The sequence below is a fragment of the Scyliorhinus torazame genome, chromosome 6 (assembly GCF_047496885.1).
Source record: "Scyliorhinus torazame isolate Kashiwa2021f chromosome 6, sScyTor2.1, whole genome shotgun sequence".
In the NCBI taxonomy this organism is placed as follows: Eukaryota; Metazoa; Chordata; class Chondrichthyes; order Carcharhiniformes; family Scyliorhinidae; genus Scyliorhinus; species Scyliorhinus torazame.
In genome coordinates, this window is record NC_092712.1 from 163,640,414 (window position 1) to 163,657,643 (window position 17,230).

The 17,230-nt window shown below is 47.9% G+C and overlaps 1 long non-coding RNA gene across 1 annotated transcript; it reads right to left on the reverse strand.

Annotated features, from left to right (window-relative positions):
- Positions 1-10,205: 10,205 nt before the first annotated feature.
- LOC140425748 (uncharacterized) lies at positions 10,206-10,906 on the reverse strand. The gene is made up of 2 exons (XR_011947976.1): positions 10,552-10,906; positions 10,206-10,394 (listed from the first exon to the last, which is right to left on the reverse strand). It is a non-coding gene; the product is annotated as an uncharacterized lncRNA (long non-coding RNA).
- Between the last annotated feature and the right edge of the window lie 6,324 nt (positions 10,907-17,230).

Here is a 17,230-nt window from a genome sequence, read left to right on the forward strand (position 1 = left end):
CTCGGGTGCCTCCGTTGCCGTGGGGCCGCGACGTCCTCCTCCCCCTCCTCATCCTGTCGGTCAGGTGTCCCTCCAGCCTGGGCGGCTGCCGCCTGCCCCTCTGCGGCAGCCTGCGCCGCCTCTCTGGCACGCTCCTCCTCCTCCTCCTCCTCCTCCTCCTCATCCAGGGAAACATAAACATTAGCGGCTGCCGCCACGGCGGCCAACATTGTTGGCTGATCGGAAAACATGACGGCCTGGTGGGGGGGGGTGGCGGGGAATGACGACATGTCATCATTGCCCATACCCCCTCCTCCCCCCAGCCAGGTGGCATGGACCGCATGGGTCCAACTGTTGGAGGCTGGCACCTGGCCAGGTGGACCAACTCATTTGCCCTCGCACCCCCCGTTCCCGGCAAGGACCCCCCCATCATCCCTTCCCGGCAAGGACCCCCCCATCATCCCTCCCCGGCACGGACACCCCACCCCCCCATCCCCCTCCCTCGCACGGACCCCGTCCCCCCATCCCCCTCCCCGGCACGGACACCCCCGTCCCACTCCCCCTCCCCAGCACGGACCCCGTCCCCCTCCACGGCACGGACCCCCCCCCCCCCCCATCCTCCTCCCCGCACGAACCCCGTCCCCCCCATCCCCCTCCCCGGCATGGACACCCCCATCCCCCTTCCCGGCACGGACACCCCCCCCCCCCCGTCTCCCCGTCCGCCTCCCCGGCACGGACCCCGTCCCCCTCCCCGGCACGGACACCCCGTCCCCCCGTCCCCCTCCCCGGCACGGACCCCCCCATTCTCCTCCCCGGCACGGACCCCCCCATCCCCCCTCCCCGGCACTCATCCTTCCGTCCCCGGGACTCAACCCCCCTCCCGGCACTCCCCCGGAGCCCAGCCCACTCTAACAACCCCCCCCCCCCCCCCCGCACACACACACAAAACCCTACACACACCTCTCCCCCACACATTCAGACTGCGGCCACGCCATCACCTGTCCAGCGGCCAACCCCCCAGGCCGTCACCCACCCCCACGCTGGTCGGCGTAAACCTGGAGCACAGGTTGACGCCGATTAAAAGGAGGTTTGATTTACGCCGACGTGACCCGTCATCACGTCGACGGGACTTCGGCCCATCCGGACAGGAGAATATCGACAGGCCCAAAATCCATTGCCTTGCGCCCACCCGTGCCATTCTCCGAGGTCTGCGGCGCCATTGACGCCCCGCCGACCTTTCTCCCTTCGGAGACTTCGGCAACCGGCGGGGGCGGAATTCACGGCGGCCAACGGCCATTCTCCGACCCGCTGGGGCGCAGAGAATGACGCCCTGATCGCTCAACCCCCAGCGCGACCACTGGACCTCCCCCAAACACCTCAAATCACCTGTTCGGCGTCCTAGAGCATCCAACGCATACCCACCAACTATCAGCAGGGCATCCCTGGGCCTGATCCCCGGTGCAGGCAAAATGCCAGATTGGCACCTTGCCACTGCCATCCTGCCACCCTGGCAGTGCCCCTTCCAGCCTGGTAGTGCCACATGAGCACAATGACAGTGCAAGGGTGGCACCCAGGTGGCACTGTCAGGGTGCCCAGGGTGGCACTGCCTGGGTTTAGGTCTGGCAGTACAAAGGAGCCCAGGTAGCACCAGCAGTGCCAGGGTGCCAGCCAGGCTAGAGGCAGGGGCCTCTGATCACCTGGGAGATGCGATCGCCTGGGAAACCCCCCCCCTCCCGCCCCCCCCTGCCCAGTACCGTTCAGCTTGGTCCCAGTTTGTGGGGACCAGTGCTAAATGGCACCTGGCTGAGGTCTCCACAGAAGGCTGATAGATGCCGGGTGGGCGTTCAAGCTTTCATGCCCTTTTAGCTATGCGAGCCTGGGTCCCGCCCATTGTGTGCAGGATCCAGATTGCGACATCTCGTGAGGTCTCATTAGCTCTCGTGAGGCATAATGACAGTTGGGAACCTCGAAAGAGACCTCTCACGGGACCTATCGGCGACATCTTGCCCCGATTCTGGTGGGATGCGGCCGGTAAATTGCGCCCCTAATGAATGCTTGTCATCATAGTGTTCTACAAGACACAAGAAATGGGTAAGATTTACAGGTAAGTCGTCATACTTCTTGTGTGAAAGCTTCATGTGTTATTTCTTGTCTTGTGTTATCCTGTCTTTCATCCATCCTCATTCCAAGAGTTGGCTGCACTCTAAATAGTCTTTCAGCACTGATTTGTATTCTCTGCTGCCTGTCACACAGAGAGACCAGTCCACATTCTCATATTGTCCATCCATACCATATTGGGTCTTCCTTGTTAATGTTTTCTGGGTGTTTTGCCCTGTGTTACGTCTTTTTCCAAACGTTCACCCCTGTTCACATCACATGTCCAAACTATCAAACAAGTTCCTTTTATCACCAGTTTTCTTGAACACACACTTGTTTGTCTGCTTGGCCGTCCATGACACACCTGTAATATTTATCTCATATTCCTTTCATTTCAAATGAACAAATTTGAGCTTTGTCACTCTTCCTGATGGCCCATGGCCCAGTGTATGCAGCCATACATTGCCATCGTCCACACAATATATGGCTTTCAGAAGATCAATTTCTGTTATAACCGAGGTGCTGTGGCTACTCCGCACTTTTAAATTAGTTCACAATCCCATGACCCTTGTTAAATCTAACCCAAATTTCTTTTGTAGACTGTGTCCTCTGTAATGAATGACCCAAGGTATTAACCTATTCATGTTCAACTCTGTTAAAGAGAATCTTGCAGGTCATTCCACCCATCCCCATTACCTCTGTCTTGTCAACATTGATCAGGAGAGGGCAGCACGGTGGCGCAGTAGGTTAGCCCTGCTGCCTCACAGTGCCGAGGTCCCAGGTTCGATCCCGAATCTGGGTCACTGTCTGTGCGGAGTTTGCACATTCTCCCCGTGTATACGTGGGTTTCGCCCCCACAACCCAAAGATGTGCAAGGTAGGTGGATTGAATACGCTAAATTTCCCCTAAAATGAATTGGGTACTCTAAATTTATTTATTTTAAAAAAAAACATTGACCAGGAGACACTGGGCGCGATTCTCCGGCCGTGTTGTGTTCAAGCGACAGCACAATGCAGCCGGAGAATCCCGGGAGAGGCCTGCAGCGAGCCTCCTGACAGCTTCCATGCCTCACGGGATTCCCTGAAGTCCCGCAAGACATCAGAGTCAGAACTCCGCCCCAATTGGGCGGGACCAAATGCCACTGCCGGAAGTAGGTCATAAAAAACCTACATACGACCTACCTGTCCGGGATCCACGGGCTTCCCTGGATTCTTCGGCCTGGCCCAGGGAGGCTGCAGCCGGGCGCCAATCAGTGCTGGTCCACACAAACGTGAATCAGGCAGAACGGCACTCGGAGGGTCGCCCGGGCCACCAGAGACCCCTGGGTGGCCACGGAAAGTGCAGGGTGTCTCCCTGGCCCTCCCCATGGAATGTAGGCACCTTAGCACTGCCCATCTGGCACATTGGCATTGCCACCATGGCACTGTCAAGGTGCCTGGATAGCCAAGCTGGCTGGAGCACTGCCTGGGTGCCAGGGTGGCAGTGCAAGGGTGTCCGAATGCCGAGTGGCACTGCCAAGGACCATGGGGTGAGAGGGGCCATGCCTATGAAATGTGGGTAGAGGGGGTGTTTGAAGGGTGGGGGCGTGCAGGGCGGATAAGTAGGGGCCTCTGGGAGGTTGGAGAGTTGATAGGTGGGGGTCCTAGAATGGAGGGGGTGTTATAAGGTGCTTGGGCTGGCCTGAAGAGGGGGGGCCCCCAGGGACCCCATTGTAGGGTGTCCTCACTTGGGGGTGTGGGGTCGTGTCCATGTGTATGGGGGTGACATTGCCCATGGGTGGGAGGTGTGGGTGACCCACAAGCTCACTTAGAGATCGGGGCACCCTTTCAAACTGGCGGCCTGATCTCTGAGTTCAGGTCCCCAGTGCTAGAAAAAAATTCTAAGGGTTGAATTCTTCCGCCCCGCCTGCTGCAAGAACTCCAAGGGTGATGCGGCGACAATGGAAAAATCCATTGGCCTAGGGCGGGATTCTCCGGTCGCCGGGCGAACGTGACCGGAGAACCCCGCCCCAAGTGTGGGCTTAACCGGTGTGAAACTCCCTAGGCCCAAAAAAGTGACAAAGTGTCATTGAATAGCGGTGGGGAACTCGACGGCAGAGTCGGTGGGTAACTCCCTCGGCTGGATACTCCGGTTGTGGCACTCTTGCGGTGGGTGGGCAGAAGAATCCAGCCCCCTGAAAAACCCGCCACAAATTAACTGAGAAATGTTTTGGGAGAATCGTGCCCTGTATTTCTGGTTAACGTGTTCAAAATGATTAACGTGGTATTGCAAAGTTGAAACCTCAAAGGTTAATAATGTCATATCACAGAATCACTGAATATTTGCTGTGCAGAAGGAGGCCATTTGGCCCATTGAGCCGGCACTGGCTCTCTGAAAGCGCATTCTATCTCGTCCCACTCCCCTAACTTATCCCCATAACCTTGCATATTTTCAAATAACAATCCAATATGTTACTGTTCTACATAAATATGAAACAAAACTAATGAGGGAATTCATTAACTGGTTTTTAAAAAAAGAAGCCTTCAAAGAGGCAGAGCAACATATCAGAATTCCTGGGCAGTATATGAGAATCCAGCCAATCTCATGCTGCATTTAGAAGTAACTTATATATGTATAATTTCTTCTACCTTGAGGGCCCCTCTTAATTGTTTCTTCCAGAAATGCATTTTGATTCCCCTGTTATGCTGAATGGGGTATCAAAAAGTATGTACATCTTTTACAGTGAAAAGGAAAGTTAAAGAAACATGTTTCAATTCCCAGTGTGATTTATTCATTTTCATTTTCTTTACCCCTATATGAATAGTTGGATTCATATCATGGTCTGGTCTGGAATCTCCATGGAAACTGGCATTGTTGTTCTTTGGCTGACATGCCATAGGTCATAGTTGGATGATGCAGTAAGGAATTCTTCATCATGCTGTTTTCCCTCCATTTGCTAGTATATTTGAGACTGGAAAGTAATTATTCTTAAGAAACCACAAGTGAAACTATCTGTTGAGATGGAGATACAAATTCAGCTCTGTCACTTAGCTGTTATGTATTCAAGCAACACCATTGGCTGGTAAAATGTCACATGATACGCAGTGGCATCAGCAGAGGGTTTCGCGAGCTTTTGGGGGAGTTCACCATCTTACCCTGTAGAAGCAATATCTCTTTACAAATCCTGCACAATGTTTTTATGAACTTAAAGGGTGGCACTTCTGCTTCTTTTTCTCTTTGCAACAACAAATATATAGCAAAAGAGAAAATTGGATGAGGATTTGGGTAAAAAGAAATCATCTACGGAGATTCAGGCCGCAAGAAACAATTGACGAAGATTTGGAAGTGTGAAGAAGACAATCTTCAACACTCAGACTGAAAATCATCGATGAGTTTGTGGAAAGTACAAAAAAACATTCAGATCGTAGAGAGGTGTCAGCGAGTCAATTGGTCGATCACAACAGCTGCTAGTACAAAATAAGAATTTCGAGAATTTATTAATCGGGACACAACTGTGAGTTACTGGAACATATCTTTTGAACAAAATAATCAAAGTTTCAGGCCTATTTACTGCTTGTAGTGGGTTGAAGCTTCGGAGACTGTACACATGGCACTGTAAATGGGCTGTGGGAACGGGAACCTAGAAGGCTGCTGACTCTACAATCTACTGCGTGGGAACCATTGGTCCAGGCAGAAGAACCTGTTTGCTTGTGGGCTTGGAGATTGTTTGCTTTGGGGAAATAGGTGGAAGGGAGAAAGGCTGAAAAAGAACAGATCAGGGAACTGGGGTCCAAAAGGTTGGGAGGAAAAAAGGCGCTATGGATGCATTTGACGAAGATTGTGAGACAAGAAATTCTTACGAGGAAAGAGTCCAATTGTGTCGTGTAACAAATTAGACACCGGAAAAACTGCATGATGCGACCTTTCTTAGCTCATTTGTGGGAAAAACTCTCATGGTGTTGTAAAACCTAGTCTACCCAGCTAAACCAGGAGAAAAGAGTTACTGACATCTTGGAAGGACATTTCTCTCCCCATCCGCTACTGATATCTGAAAGATTCTGCTTCCATTGTCGGGCACAAGAAGAAGGGCAAGCATTTTGTAATTCGTGGCAACGCTACATAAATTAGCCATGTACTGTGATTTTGGTCAAATATTTATAATATAATAATAACCTTTATTGTCACAAGTAGACTTACATTAATACTGCAATGAAGTTACTGTGAAAAGCCCGATACACTTTGAGACAGGCTGGTTTGTGGTCTCAGAAATAAAGCCACCCAACGGAAACTGATGACTGAAGGCGCATTAACCCTGAAAGCCCGCATGGAATCACTACTTCCATGGAACTTGCAGTGAAAGAGGTTTTGTTGATTGGAGTCTGAGGAAAAGATGAAGACTGCTGAAAGTAAGTCTGCGTAAAATCTGCCATGTCATTGCTGTACTCAAGTGGGACATTCAGCAGGGGAATGTTGGAGTAAGAAGAATAAAAGTAAAAATGGTGGTAAAGGAGGCCGCATCGCCAAGGCATGTTGGTCGCGACAGCGTTTATCAGCACAAAAGAAGAGTACCAAAAAAAATGCAGCTACGATAACTAGTTGAGTTTATCAGTTAAATAGCAGAACTGAAGACTCACTAGGAGACAATGTATCAAGTCAGCTTAAAGAATTCAAGCTTGGCGTCTCACCAGTTAGAAGAAATCAGCAATGCTTTTGGGTTTATCCAAAAGGCAATGGAAATGCCATCAAGATGGAAGTGGATACGGGTGACACCAATTGTTCCTGTGTTAAAGTGGGATGGTTCAGTAAGAACATGTGGGGATTTCAAAAGCACAATCAACCCAGTATTGTGCACTGACCATTATCCTCTACCGCTTATCGAAGATTTATTCGTTGGACTCTCAGGAGGCCAAAAACTTAGTAAAATAGATCTTTCTTTAGCATATCTACAGATGCATTTGGCTGCAGAATCATAACTGTTACTTTCCATCGTGAACATCATTGTTTTTTGCATGATAGGATACTTCCATTTTGGATAGCTTAGGCACTTGTTTATTTTTCAGAGATCCATGGATCAAATTCTGAGTGGGCTATCTAGTTTGTTACTGAAATTACATTCTTATTACAGGTTCAAATGATGAAGAACATATGAGGAATTTGGAGGCTACCCTGAAACGATTACAAAGTCACAATCTTGTAATCAAGAAAGAAAGTGTGAATTTTTTAAGTCTTCTATCAACTATCTGGATTATTTGATTGACAAAGACAGTTTACGTAAAGAACCAAAGAAGATGTCGGACATCCTGGAAGCTCCATGTCCACAAAATGAGATGCAGTTGAGGTCATTTTCCACATCGCTCAATTATTATGGCAAATCCATCCCTAACTTAGCAACGAAGCTGAAGCCATTACACACTTTGCGTCAAACAAGTTTGCCACTGGACCAAAGAATGTGAAATGCTTACCAAAATATCAAAGAAGTTTTAAAGAAGGCGAGTTATTGATCCATTACAATCCAAAACTGAGATTACAGCTTGCTTGTGATGCCTCACACTATAGCGTTGGCACAATTGTCTCACACATAATGCCCTCAGGAGAAAAATGACCAATAGCTTTTTCCTCTCGAACATTAACTAGCTCTGAGTCAAACTTTGCTCAACTAGAAAAATAAGCTTTCAGCATTATTTTCTGTGTTAAATTGTTCCGCCATTACCTTTATGGACATCATTTTACACTTGACTGACCACCGACCTTTAACTACAATCTTTAGGGGGTTTAAAGGTATTCCTTCTTCAGCAGCTAGTCGATTGCAAAGATGGTTTTTGATCTTGTTGACACACGATTATGACATCCAGTATTGTAAGTCAGAGCAACACGCAATGCTGACGCTTTATCGAGACTGCCGCTACAAGTCAAACAAGATCAGACAGTCAAACAAGATTCTGATAAAAAGTTTGTAAATATCTTAGGCTGGCTTCTCGTTGGAGGAAAGCTTCACCGGCAGCACACTCACGCCTGCAGATTTGTCAACAGCGTGGGGGTGGCTACAATGGGAAATCCCATTGGTCGGCTGCTGGGACAGAGGATCCCGCTGCCGCCGGGGGCATGCTGTGCCAGAAAACGGGTTTGGCGGGACAGAAAACCCCGCCCCTTATATCCCTCTCATGTAATACAAAAACTGATCCCCAAAGTGAGGAGTAGGTCTCCGCACTGCCATCCTCCTTTCTTGACAGGGATTGAGTGCTGAGGGAGCATTTAAAAGCAGCTCCCCCTCCTTAGTGGCGAGCTGCTGAGGTGCAAGTCGGACGAATCAGGCGGTGAGGGAGGCAGGCATGGCGAGATTCACATGAGGGCTCATTTTTGAGACTAATTGAAAGGAAATGCAAGCCATGATTTTACCAACGTGGCAGACACAAAACACCCCGCCAAACCCGCCCACAATGATCCTTTGACATTTTTTGGGTGAATCACACTCTAAGTGTCATTTTGGGCAGGTTTAGCGGGGTGTTTCTCACCAGATTTTGGGGTGAGATCCAGACCAGTATTCATCCACACTTTGTTGTATTTTAGTGCTTTGGGGATCTTCTCCCCAATCTAATCCACACTTCGAAATGTTTTCAGCAGTGGGAGCAGAACCCGCCAGCGAGGCCGGCTCCTCAGCGATCAGGGCACAATTTTCAAAGGGTGTCCCAATCTCTAAGTAAGGCTGAGGGTTCTCATTACCCCAGCCCACTGTGAAATGGACATTACGTGTGCCCCACCCCCCCCCCCTCCCCCCCGCCAGTGAGGACACCTTGCTATGGGGTTATGGTCCTTTCAGGCCATCCGACTCGCCCTTGACAGGACCCCCTACACAAGCTCTGGAATGGCCCAGTGGCATAGAAGTTCAGTGTTGCAGTGACCTTCATTGCCACCGGAATTGGGTGTCGTCCTGCTCCTTGGGGGTGGCTTCTCTCCTGAAATTCAATTTCACTCCCTTTGACTGTGAGCAACCTCCAGCTTCACAAATGAAGCTACTTCAAATCAGGAATTAGCCTTATTAGCTGTGAGAGCACTTCACGCTCCTGAACTCTCAAGTGCCTCCTCGAAGGAACAGAGGATGATTGGCAGACTGGATGCCCTTCAAACTTTGATGCCTGAACAGTGCGCTTGAACTCTAGAAGCATCAGCACCCTAGAGGCAGCTGCCAACAATATAACACGAGAGGGCAGGGCAACTGAGCACAGCCTCACTAATGTTGCTGGCAGATGTCTGAATTCTAGGGGTGCCGGTAGTGAGTGTGCAGAGCGAGGTTTACTAGCACAACTGGCTTGCTGGATGACATTCTGAAAGAAGTCAGGACAGTCATGGTAAGGGTGGGGCAGGGTTGGGAGATCTGAGGGTCCTGGGATGGAAGCCCCAGATGATTGTCGGTCTCACGCCTTCTCCAATTCCTTCCAGATACAAAGATGTTTGCTGATGTAGATCTCACAGAGGCTGCCCTCGCTATGCAGGCTGAGGACTGTGCAGGTGGCTGCCGAACACCATGAAGAGTCAGCCACGCATCAGGTTGAGGAGGGACCCAGAAGAGGAGGCCAGCAATGTGTCAGGATGTGCAGGAGTCTTTGGTCCTTTCATGAGCTGACAGAGAGCATATGGCACAGTAGACTCTGTCTCAGCCTTCAAGCCATCTTTAAATCTTGTGGAGAACCATAACAGGGGCTACCACAGCTGCAGCCTGCCTGGCCTTACAAACTCACCAGGACAGAGCCCTGGGGGAGCTCCCAGGAGGCTGCTCCAGTCAACTTCAATCTCGTTAATGAGATTGAAATGAAAGTAAATTAGGCTTAATAACCTTCTCACCATTTTGGGGCAAGATCCATAACAGACCATCGGGAGCGGGACGTGAGAATTGCAAAATTATTCACATGATTTGGGCCTCTCCCATGATTCACCCGGCACGCCCAAATGGGCGCCGGACACAATGCAGTGGGAAAGTCGCACCCAACATCTCAATAAACGCTGCTCTATGTTTTTATGAACTTAAAAGCGTGACTTCTTTTTCTCATTGCTGCAAGAACAAATATATAACACTGGCAATCATTTTAGCTGCAAAATCATCTGAAAGTATTATGTGTTCTGCTTATTGATAATAATGACAGATATTTTCAAAATGTCTGTTCAACATTGCTTTATTCGAATCTTCTGCGTGCTCAAAAACACAATGCGTTCAAATTCCAGTCGGCGATTCATTTACTGCTGATTTCATCTGTGCTTTTCAACTGTTGATTTGTTATCCAGAAAAAATACCAAAATTCTGAGTGCCCTTCCCCCTCCATTCCAAAAAAGGCCAAAAAAAGGGGCTGGAAAAGACCAAGGATTATCGAGTTAGTTTGATTGCTGAAGACTGTAAAATATCACATAAATACATTCTTATCTACAGAGGCTGAAAAATATTCAACTGACAATGTTTCTGCTTATCCATAATAAATAGCTAAAAAGTAACATGCAGAAAAGTACCAGTCCTTTTTTGCTGATGCCTAAATAAGGGAAATAGTATTGCGGCCGCAGCCCACTTTTTGTCTGTGCTGCTGTAGTCTCTCTCTCGACTGCGACGTGGCTCTGATTGTGTGTCGATCTGACTGGTCTCTGGAATGTATCCATAGCACAGGGTCGTTTTTCAAACTTCCCTTGAGGCTAGTGATTTCATGCACAGTTGTTCTGCGTTTAGTACTGTTCCGAAAGATAGAGTTCAACACCACATCCTGCTTTTAATGTTCGGTGAGACCAGTCCTTCAAAAATGTAAAAACTCCACAATCACATTTGTTTTGAAAATTGATTTCTCTGAGGTCTATCCTAAACAATCCACGTGGACAGGATTTTCAGAAAAGACAATACTCTTGCTTATAAGTTAGGCAATAATGGGAAGAAAATGTCTCCACTTTGCAACCTTTTGTGGCCCCATAGTCTGCAGACTTATAAGACTCCGCTTACAGCACCTTCAAGCTGCCAAAAAACACCACAAGACATTAGTTTATGCTGCCATTTTAAAAAAGAATCCCAGGTTTTCTCTCCTGTCCATCTTATATTGAAAGTCATAAGACGATAACACTGGCTATGTAGAATATAGTGCCATGAATATAAATATCCCACTTTAGCTAATTAGTTTTAAAAATATAATTATTGTGATGTGAGTGTCTCTTTAAGGCCACCATTTATTGCCCATCCCTAATTGCCTTTGAGAAGATGGTGGTGAGCCACTTGAACTTCTGCAGGCCAGTACAATTGAGTCACTTGCTGAGCAGTTTCAGAGGGAAGTTAAGAGTCAACCAGAGACTCTCCCATTACTGAGACCATCACCAAAGACTCCCATAAGAGGGACCCCCTCAGGGACCATCCAATTATAGAGACCCCCATCAAAGACATCCCCATAATAGAGACCCAAACCTAGACCCCCACCATAGGATAAGCCCCCACCAGAGATGCCCCAGAAGAGAGACCTTGCCTGGAAACCCCCGAGAAGAGAGATCACTGCCTCGAAGTCTGCATAAGAGAGACCCCCTTCTTGGAAGTTAGAGAGCAGTCCACAGAGAAGGCAGTGAAAAAAAATTATTGCTTTAAAACTCACCTGCTGGCTTAGGCAAACAAAGCAGCACCTGTCAATTCCTGGAAAAGGAAAACCAGTCAGCTGGGATCAGATCTTTGATCTTCAAGCCTTACATTCAAATCTACGTGAAATTACTTTAACTAGGCTGCGATTGACAGCTTCCACACACACGCACAACTGTCTGCATTGTTTAATTCATCTCCCTTCACGCTTGATTGTATTTCAAGTGGTCGTCTGTTATATTAACTGCAACGTTTATCAACATCTCGGCTATGATTGACAGTTAATGAACCTGATCAAAGACAGTTGAGTGCTTTCTGCAGAGGAAAAGAGGAAGTGAGAGCACTTAACTATCTTTGGCGTAGTCCAGGAGCTGTCAATCATAGCTAGATGTTTATAAACATTGGTTAGTAATTGGGGAAATCTCTGGTGGGGGTCTCTCTCATGGGGGATCTCTGGCGGGGTTCTGTGTAATTCAGAGGTCTCTGGTGGGGGTCCATCTTATGGGGAGTCTTTAGGGGGGCCTCTGTAATTTGGGTGTCCCTGATTGGGGTCTCATGGGGTGCCTCTGGTGCAGGTCTCTGTAATTGGGCATCACTGGTGGGGGTGTCTCTCATGGGAGTTCTCTGGTGTAGGTCTCTGTATTGGGTGTCTCTGGTGGGGTCTCTCTTATGGGGGGACATTGGGTTTGCATTGTGGGGGGCAGGGTGGCCCTGCAATGGATTTTGGAGGCAACTTCCTGAAAGATTTACCCCGTGTCCAAACACACGGTCAACTGTGTCAGGGCCATGCCTGTAAATTCCTGCACCAATGCTCACCCACATGAATCCCAGCCCAGAGGACCAGAGAATTGTATGGGCTTGGAGAATATGGTACCCAGCCCGTTAATAGGATGCAAATGCGTCAAATTGACCTATTTGGTGATCCCGAATTTTTGCCAACACTGGATTCTCTGCCAAATCGGGAACTCCGCTACCGGCGGCGGGAGACAGAGAAACCAGCCCATGCAGTATGATAGCCTTTATCTCACTCTCTGTAAATAGTTATTGTCTTAATGAACTGTTTATCCGTTAATCTACTAGGTGATAGCTGTAGTGTTACCTGCATGGTCGATAACACGTGTTACTCAATCCTTGGTTGATGGTGAGGTCCTCTGAATCTTGTTGAAGAAGACTCAAACTCGTCCAGTAACAACAAAGGTTTATTGAGTAACTATAACTATTAATGCATGAGTTCTTTACCTTAAAATGGAAACTAGGAATTGGTTAACAAGATTTAACAATAATAACTAAACGTAACTCCACTAACTATCCATGTGATTCTGATGTTTCCCTGTTCACAGCACACCCACGAGAGAGAGCTAGAGTCCCCGTTTGGCTGCCTTTTATACCCCTGTTGGTCCAGCCCTCTAGTGATCATGTGGTGCTGCTATCTACCCATTAACCCCTTGTGTGCATGCACCTACAGAGATCACTACATCCCCCCTTTTTAATGTGCTACAGGTTTTCTGTATGGTGTAACGAAAACTGAACAAACATTCTGAATTAAGTCAACTGGGAACAGATAAAACAAGTAACGCTGTGTACAGAATGTGATGGTAATAATGACTGTACAAAGGCAATCAACGTTTAAAAAGTCCAATCCTAACGAAAAAATTTGTGAGTCCAGACTGTATGAGTTTGATCAGGTGGGTTGATCTCTTTGCCTGTCGTTGAGGTGGCAGTGTTGATGTCGTCATGTCGTTGTGACCGTCAGTGTTTATGTGTGTTATGTGTGTACATGAGGACATAATGATACATCGGAATGGTTGAAGTAAGTTGACGTTAGTAGCGGACTTTCTTTTGTGCTTGCAGTGTTGACCCCGTATGTCATCTTTTTTGCAGGCTGGGTTGGGTGATTGCTGCGGCGCAGACACAAAATCACGAGATCTGTTGTTGTTGTTGTGGTTTTGTTCACTGCTTTTATCAACAGTGGGTAGACATTTAATGTCTGCTGCTAGCTGCTCATACAAGGCAGATAGACCGTCATAGTTTCCCTCGTTCACGACTGTCACTCCGGAGTCGTCGCTTGTGGCCATTCTGGAGCCTGTCAACGAGCTCGCTATGGAGGCCGGTATCACTCCCTCGGTGGAGTCAATCTGTGTTCTCTGCGTGGCGTCGCCTTCTGCTGGGATATATGACATGTGGTTGTCATCCATTTTGTCGACGAGCTGCCATGTCGTCATGGTACTGGATTCTCCCACCATGAGACTCGTATGGGACTTGGCACCCATGTTGCTACTGCAGTGACCATTAGATCCGGAGAACTGACCCATGGCTGTGTGGCATTCGTCAGGGAGAAAATCATCGCTTCTTGTCAAGGATGTGTCATGATGCTCTATTTGTCCAATGAGGAACTCATCTCCTGAGTAATCATCGTCAATGAACAAATCTTTGGCTATGGATTTGTCATTGTGCTCTTCTCTTTGGGTGTTGCAAACGGTATGTTTCAGGGTGCTGCGGCAGTGATCTTTAACTGTGAGTGGAGGCTCGAGCTTCATTCTGTCGCTGGGGAAAATAATTTTTTGTTTTGAGACTTTAAACCCCTTTTTGTTCACCCTTGGGCATTTTGGATGAGGCGTGGTGATGTAAGGTTCCTCAGTTACTGTAACCGTGTCCACACCATAGGAGTCCTCATAGGCAAGGTCATCATTTTCGGACAGGTAATCACTGAATATTGGTTGGGGGTCCATAGATGCCACGTTCCGAACATCGCAGGGTTTTAGTTGTTGTCCCTTGTAAGTAATTTGTAGCACAGCTCGACATTTGAAGGGATAGTGGTTGTACCTTCCACATCTCAGGCACTGTTTGCCAAAAGCTGGACATTGCCCTTTTAAGTGGGCGTGTCCACAGTTATGACACATCATGACGCCATCCTGCCATGCTCGCGCATGCACAGTAGCGTTTTCAGCCTGTTCCAGTCTCCGTGCGAACTGCACATGTGTGTGGGCCACTTGCAGATTCGCGCACGTGGGATTGCCGGTGGAGGAGCGCCTTCGAGAAGCTTGGGCCACCATGTTGACAGCTCCAACCTCGTGCTGGAGGCTTTGGTCCCGGTAAGTAAACTGTCGATATTGTGCTTCAGTGATTTTGTGAGCAGAACATAGTTGTATAGCCATTTCAAGATTAAGATTTTTGTGCTTAAGGAGAGATTTTCTGAGTCCCTCATCAGAGATGCCACTGACAATCTGGTCTCTGATGAGGGAGTCACGGAGGGTCTCATAATTACAGGATTGGGCCAGCAGCTTTAAGTCAGTGAGAAAGCTGCTGAACGATTCTCCTGGTCTTTGTATATGCCTGGTGACTTTGAAGCGTTCCAATGTCTCATTCACCTTCGATTTGCAGTGGGTATCAAATTTTTTAATAATTGTGTCCCACTTGTCCTTGTCCTCCCCTTCGGCATAGGTAAATTAGTTATATATCTCCATGGCCGGATTCCCTGCCGCAGCTAAGAAGTATTGCTATTTTTTTGGAATCTGGCGCAGCGGTCATAGTCCTTAATTTCCAGAAACAAATTAAATTGTTGCAGGAAAATCTTCCAAATCCTGGAGATTACCAGAGGTTCTGAGGTGTTCTGGAGCTGGAAGTGATTCCATCTTACCGGTTTGTGCCCGAGAGATCCGAGTGTAGCGATGCCTTCCTTGGCCGAATATCTTATCCAAGGTTTTTTTTCTTTTTTTCTTGTCTGTCGAACCTAATCTAGCTAGTTTCTGTTTTCATTGTTAAGGCCAACACTACTTGGTACCATGTGGTGTTACCTGCGTGGTCGATAACACGTGTTACTCAATCTTTGGTTGATGGTGAGGTCCTCTGAAACTTGTTGAAGAAGGCTCGAACTAGTCCAGTAACAACAAAGATTTATTGAGTAACTGTAACTGTTAATGCATGAGTTCTTTACCTTAACATGGAAACTAGGAATTGGTTAACAAGATTTAACAATAATAACTAAACGTAACTCCACTAACTATCTATGTGATTCTGATGTTACCCTGTTCACAGCATACCCATGAGAGAGAGTTAGAGACTCTGTGTGGCAGCAGTTTATACCGCTGTTGGTCCAGCCCTCTAGTGATCATGTGGTGCTGCCCATTAACCCTTTGTGTGCATGCACCTACAGAGATCACTACAATAGCCAATATTTCAAGATACTACATTTTGTGACAAAGATCAATCAGAATGTCTTCCTATTACCACAGAAATCAGGAGAGTAAACATCGTGTGGAAGCCTTTCCTTTGAAGCAAACTCATACAGCAGTCAGTGAGTGCCAAAATGCCCTTTTTCTGGGGAACTTGAAACATTCGATCCTAACACGGAGCAGTGGGTGCTATATGTCAAACACCTGAGCTATTTCTTTAAGGCAATGAAATTGGGCAAAGAGAAGCAGAGGGTAAACCTACAAACAGCCTGCAGAGCCCCGACCTATAACCTGATTAGGAGTCTGACTTCTCCAGATGTCCCTGACTCCAAACCGTTTGAGCAGCTAGTGGAATTAGTCAAGGGACATTATCACCGAGGGGGTGATAACACAAAAATACAAATTTAATTCAATGAGAAGAGCCCCAGGGGAATGCTAGCAGCATTCATGGCGTGCCTAAAACAAACAGTTCAGCATTACAAGTCCAGGACTGCACTCAACAATATGTTGAGAGAGAGGCTAGTCTGTGGTGGTAATGACACAGTTGTACAAAATTAATCCTTAAAAGAGGCAAAGGTTATTTTAAAAATGCATTAGATGTCACCCAGGCTATGGAAAGTACTGAAAGGGGGCGGTCAAAAGAACTGCAAAAGTGTGCAACACTGTCCGATCGGCCAGCAGTCCCACAAAACACGCCACAACCTCCTCAGGGCGGTCAGGGTGAGTAGGCAGCACTGTGCCCCTGGCACTAACCTGCATCCCACACACCTGTAACCTGACAGCAGCGCCCCCCCCCCCCCCCCCAACCAGGAGGGTGGCAGAACCCTTACTGTGCACTACATGCTGACCCCCATACCGGCCGTCATGGCTGGGTGCTCTGACCATCCCCTGGACAGCATGCATTGTCGGACTGTTTGACACCGTCATTTTCTGTGTCCCCCCCACCCCACCCAGGAGAAGGCCGCCCACAATCGCCAGGAGCGGGAGAAGACTGGAGGGTTAGCCGTCTGACCTAATTCTACAAAGAGGGAGGATTTTCTGTTATATTGAAAGTTAAAAGACAATAGCACATCCTTACTTTCTTGGAAGAAATGTACAACACATGTAAGTTACCCTGACTGTGAGATATAGAAATTCAGACTGGGGGCTGGCGAGTAGCACAGTCTAAACAGAGAGGCTCAATACTGGCCTACATTTGGACTTCAGGCCTCATCTACATATTTAGGATGAATCATCAGTGCCAACGAAGCAATCCTGACTCGGGCAGGGGGAAGCCCATCATTAACTAATTTTGTTATTGGGACCTTCAACAGGTCACTCAGTGACAAGTTCAAGTGGCCAAATGTCTGTTTTAGGTATCTATCTAGCCCGGTTAAAATTGGACCTCACAAATTTAGTATTGGTATCCATGCCTGCA